Raw genomic sequence first — 6,539 nt, 5'->3', positions numbered from 1 at the left:
CTGCCAAAATAAATGGAACACTTATCCAGGTTAAAGAGTAGGCCAGAGGCATCCTGAAAATCTTTGAGCAAATTCATCATAGCTTTGATGGTAGGCTTACTAGCATTGGAAAACAAGATGACATCATCTGCATAAGCCAGATGACTAATAACAATTTTCGATTTATGAGAGTATTGAAAGTGAGGATGAGTCTGATGCAACCTGTTTATGAGTCTCGAGAGGTAATCAAAAGCAATAATAAAGATGGTAGGGGAGATGGGGTCTCCCTGCTTAATTCCTCTAGCAGCGGAGAAGAAACCAAAAGATTTACCATTAATAAGAATGCTGTAGTGGTTATTGGCTAACCATCTCTTAATAAGTAAGCAAAAATCCTCTTTAAAGCCCTTAGCTTTAAGGATATTTAGAATAAAGTCCCAATTTATGGTGTCAAAGGCTTTTCTTATGTCAAGTTTAAAGGCCATGTTCCCACCTCTGCATTTTTTTGTCAAGATCTTCAATCAATTCTTGGGCAAGCAAGATATTATCAGTAATGTTTCTACCTTTTATAAAAGCCGATTGTTGAGGAGATATAATTTTCCCAAGAAAAGGGTGCAGCCTTGTGACAATAATTTTACTCAAAACCTTAGAGATAACGGTAGTGAGTGAAATAGGTCGGAAATTATCCCAAGTAATTTTGTCATGCCCTTTAGGAATGAGAACAATAGAAGTAGAGCAGAAGTAATTACCAGGGTCTTCTCCCAGAAAAAAAACTTTGAATAGCATTAACCACTTCTTGTTTAATGATATCCCAACACTTAACATAAAAAGCAGAAGAGTACCCATCAGGATAAAATTTATATATATATATATAGTTTATTTCAAATAAAAATGAGTCAGATAATATCAAATGAAGGTTTAAAAATGTGTCTGTTTGGCGCAGTTGAATAATATGCTGATAAACTGATTAAAAATAATTTGTTGATAAGATAGGTGCGGTGACAATTAGAAATTTTAATTTTTTTATAAAAGTCAGATCGCTGCCAGAAAGCTGCCACCACCTCATCTAGATAGGTGTGTTGTGAAAATTTTGTTTTCAGTATTTTCAAAACGCATAAGTTGCCAAAACATAATTTATCTAAACAGTTTAGATGTGTTTTCAAAATGACGTCGCATCAATTAAGCTGTCCCAAATAAACTCTTAGTCTCATCTGTTTTATCAAATACGAGTTATTTAGTGAAATGATTATTAATTATTTGTGAATAATTAGTTTTTTCTTATGGCAACAATGGTGGTATATTTCGAATTGGTTGATTGATGATGGAGCTAAACGGAGACTAATTAAAGGGGTAAGCTTTAAATTCATCACAAATTTATGTCAGAACTTTTAAAATGGCCGCATTTATGACATCTTGCATCAGCAAAATCAGTGGGCCCCCGGTCAACCAACGTTATTGATTCTGAACATTAATGATTGCAAGTATTTAATATATGTAAATAAAAAAATATATTTTTATTAATATCAAAATATTTATTTTGAAAAAGCGTTATTAATCGAGTTCTAATTTTGAAATTTTTAAATAAAATTTGTCCTCTGATTATGATTAAGGGTGTAAACAAAAGATTTTGAGCGAGCTCAGACTAGGCTCGTGCATGTTTGATTCGTTAAAAAACTGTTGTTTTTTGTGTTGGGCTCGTTTTCTTAACAAGCCGAACACGAACGGTTTGTGAAAAATGATTGGTTTTGACATCACAAGTTACACAATCATAGTAAGTTAAGAATAGAGTGAGATTTAAAACTTATTATTTACATTAAAATATTTGTTGAATTTAATAATTTTTTATCCTATTTTTTTAATTAATAATTTTAATTGATTATAAATTTTTGTACCCATGCATTCAATTAAATTAATTAAAAATACTAATAATACACAATTTAATTTAATTATTTCCAGCCAAAACAAGCCGAACATGAACAACCAAATTTACGTCCGTGTTCGGCTCGTTTGCTTAGCAAACGAATTAAACAAGAGCTATTTAACGAGCTGAATATGAGTTGTTCGTGAAGAACAAACTGTTTCGAAAACCCTAATTATGATTTTACACCTCATATGTAATTTTGATTGGAACTTCGAATAAGTAGAATGCCATATTGGAACATTTAATATAGTTTTATTATTATTTCATAAGAAATCGGCATTCTGTCATTTATAGCTTATTTAAAGGGGGAGTCATGAGAAAGCAATGAGGAAATGAATATGGCATAATTAGCAACATTGAAGCTTCCATATGAACGTATATAGTGCATTTAAGGCAAAGTTTACAGGGTTAAATGTATAAAAGATTTATGTCAAATGAAATTGCATTTAATCAGCACAGTTGGAGGTGGATAAAGATAGATATCCGACTTAATTAATGCCTTTAAAACAACAAAAATAAGTCGAAATAAATGCATTAGATTTAGAACTCGCATTTATTGAGTGGAAGCGCTTTCCAACGATAATTTTTATTATTTCTGATCGTACCTAATGGTTTTAACAACATAAGATGTGTGGGGGGCATTCATCAAGTAAAATATTGAATCAAGAGAGTTGCGTGCGGAGTCCAATGAAATCACGTCACGTAGAAAAGAAAATTTATCTGATAAAACAAGAAAATATTTCTCCCGTGTTATTCAAGTGTTATTGTGTGTTATTCATGTTTTATTGTGTGTTATTCAAGTGTTTTTAATGTGTTATTGTGTTATTATAACACTGGGAATATTCCCAGAACACAATAACATTTGAATAACATATAATAACATCTGAATAACACGAGGGGAATATTTCCTTGTGTTACCGTGACGATCACCTCCACGGCGTAATTTCATTAGACTCCGCACGTAACTCTACATGCCGTGTCCTGATGTAATATTTTTTTCGCATTCATTTAAATACCACCAAATTGTAATATATTTACATATTTGACATTAAATTTTATTTTTTTACATTTACATCACTAAAATCTTTCATATTATATTAGATTGTCACTATTTTAGCTTTTTTTAAAGTGGAATGGGCGGTTTCATGCATAAATAAAGTGGTATGTATGTAAAAATTGAAGTTAAAATATGGGATGTATAAATAGATAAGAATTGAATGGTATTCATGTAAATTTTCCTAAGATAGAGTGAGGGAGATGAGGTAGAGAGAGAGAGAGAGAGAGAGAGAGAGAGAGAGAGAGAGAGAGAGAGAGAGAGAGAGAGAGAGAGAGAGAGAGAGAGAGAGAGAGAGAGAGAGAGAGAGAGAGAGTGCAAAATAAGCCTTGTATGAAAAAAAAATTCAGTGGCCTGATTTAATTAGATGGGTTATAATTGTATGAGTTTAAATTAAAAAAAAAATATTATTTTTAATTGAAAATGAGGAGAATATTGTGGTATCTAAATATCATATTTGATCTTCAAACATATTTAAGTCGATAAACGGAAACAATATAGGATCATACATACATCCAGTGATAACTTATACGAACAGAGTCGACACTCACAACTCACACGACAAATTTTCTGTTATAGATCTTTTAAGTTTTTCTCACTCACAACCCGATGGTGCAAAAAATTAAAATTAAAAGGAGCAAACTTAGGGACCAAAACAACAAACATCACATCTAATTCAGAGTTGAACAGACGTGAGCAGGGCATAAGCGAGTTTTTCTCGCATTATGAACGTTTATGGAACATTAGTGAATTCTTGTGTGAACTTGGACACTATATGAACCACATTCTGAAATTTATTTCCCTTGAAAACACCAAGGACTTCCAACGGGTATTAAAATTAAAACAGAGTTTTTATTAATTTGGAAATTCCAATGGGTATTATAATTAATTTGGGAATTCCAATGCGTATTGAAATTAATTTGGGAATTCCAGTGAAAAAATCCCAACAAATATAATATATGTTTTGACTCTATAACCAAAGGTATAGAGCATTGGACGGATCAAGAGAACACAGAAAGAATAATAAAGAAAGTTAAGTATATAATAACACGAGTTCTGAGAGGATGAATTCAATAGTAATTCTTGAAGAATTAACCATTTATTATTAACTCATTAAGATATTTAATAAGGTACATATTTGTTCCTATCTTAATATGGAAGTTACAGGTTATTATTACAACTTTTGATATTTTTAACTAAATTCGAGACCATTTAATATTCATAACTAGCGTTGGCACCGTTTTGTATAAATAACTGCTTAGAAGGGAGAGCATTTAACGACTCGTTGGAATCGTCATTTGATTGTCTCATACTTGTTTGATCGTTTTAGAAGTCTTCGATCAACAAGAAGATCTTCGGTCAGCTTCCTAGAAAGAATCCTCGGCAGAGACCCTCTTGTTGTTAGGGTGAACTTGAATCATCAATAAGAAGATGCATCACCGTGATTTGACAGACAACTTTCCTTGGACAAGGGGTCTTCTCAGACGACTGGAAACATATTTAATGGTACTCTTTTGGCTATCTTTTGTGTGAAATCTTGGAATCAATCGAGGGAGTTAGTTGTAGTTAATTATCTCTCAGATTAGGCACTTCTTGTTCTTTCGTTCGGCTGTGCTTTCGTTCAATCAACCCATAGTTCCAACTGAAGGGACCGAAACTTGGTGTTTCTGTCTTTTGACTATCCTGCTGTAGTTCTTTGAGGCCCATAGAATTTCGTCGAGATTCGTACAATCATATTTTTGATGTAAAATATGACAATTAAAATTGTTGAAATTTGTTGGTGAAAAAAATAATGCTCTTAGAAATGATGTAAATGTTAAAACTTGAAGTGATTATGGATGGTTATAAATATTTATGTTAAATTTAGATATGCTGAGATTAGATTTAAATTAAAGAATAGATTTTAAAGTCTGGGTCGGAGCAGTTGACATGAACTGTTGCTCGCAATAAATCAAAATTAATTAAGTCAGGTGCGAAAACTATCAACAATTAATGCTATTAGAGGCTGCATTTATGATATAACAATATCGATTAATAGGATTGCTTCATTAGAAATTTAGGATATTAATGATTTTTTAAATATATATATATATATCTTATTTTTAATAATTTTAAAAAATATTTAATAACATATAAAGAGATATGAGAAATTAAATATTTTTTATATGATTTTAACAAACCCCAATTATATTTAATGCACATATATTTATAAAAGGCTATACATAGTATGATATGAGAATTATATTTCTGGTCCTTTTTAATCAATCAACCTCCAATCGATCGGTTCAAAGTCATGGGATCGTTGAACATTTAGCGTATTGTCTTTTTGTCGGTCAGCCTTTGCCTGAGTGGTTTCTGAGTCAGTCAACCTCTGCTCCGACCGGCCTTTGTATCAGTGTACCTTTGTTGGCTTCGATAACAGAGCCAATTACCAAAAATAGAAAATTTTTAAATCAAATCAAATCAACCGAACTCTTTTCTTCCATTTTCCTTTTTCGATTTGATTCTATCTTGATCGTGAATTTAAAATATGTATTATACTTTATTTTTAATTTAAATAGTGATATTTCTTTTGTGATTCGAAAATTTTGGATGTCATAAAATGTAAATAGTTAAAATTTAGACGATTGATATGTTAATAGATAGGGTATAGAAAATGTTAATAGATAGTGTATAGAAAAACTGTGTTAAAATAATTCTCTTAAGGCGACATCCTACCTAGACGACCGACCTAACCAAGACGACCAACCAAGCATGGAAGACCGATCGACGGCCTCAACAACCGATCGACAATCTGGAAAACAAAACCAGCCTGGACAACTGACCGACGGCCTGGACGACTGAACCAACCTAGATGACCAACAAAAAACCTAAACGACCAGAAGTCCATACGACTAGGGGTGTCAATTCGGGTTAATGGGTCGAGACTCGAAAATGGCCCGACTCAAAATAAGGTTTACCCAAACCCGACCTGAATAGTAAACGGGCTAAACCCGAGTTTGGCCAGTCGACCCGAAACAACCCAAAATTTTGTGCTTATTCGGGTCATGTTTGGATTTTCGGATTCAACCCGAACTTACCCGAAAAAAATTCATCTCAACTCTAACTTGGATTTTTTTGAGTCGTGTTGGTTGGTTATGTCAATTTTTTACATCCTACATATGACTAGCAACTTGGCTGAGTCTCACTATTGCCGAGTCAAGAACTCATTTTTGTAAAATACCCAAAATAACCTCTAGGACTAAAAACCTCATTAAAGCAGAGTTACATAAATAATTCTCCTTTAATTCCACTCCTTCTGTTACAAATAAGAAGGCCTTTTCATGTAAGAGGGACTTTTGACTCTTCTTTTCCTCATATATCAAAAGTATTGGATAAAGAAGATCACACGAGCCCGAAATATCTCTGTTTGCCCCATCAGAACAACTCGGGCACACACACTCTCTCTCCTTTCTAATGATCTAATCCCTTGAGATGTGATCCAACGACTGATATGGATTCAACAAATAGGAAATGGTTGGTAAATATGTAAATGATCCTTTACTTAAATAATTAATTAAATTGTTGAAAATTTGAAATTATGATGAC

This window comes from Phalaenopsis equestris, unplaced genomic scaffold (assembly GCF_001263595.1).
Source record: "Phalaenopsis equestris unplaced genomic scaffold, ASM126359v1 Scaffold000002, whole genome shotgun sequence".
In the NCBI taxonomy this organism is placed as follows: Eukaryota; Viridiplantae; Streptophyta; class Magnoliopsida; order Asparagales; family Orchidaceae; genus Phalaenopsis; species Phalaenopsis equestris.
This window is presented reverse-complemented; position numbering follows the sequence as displayed.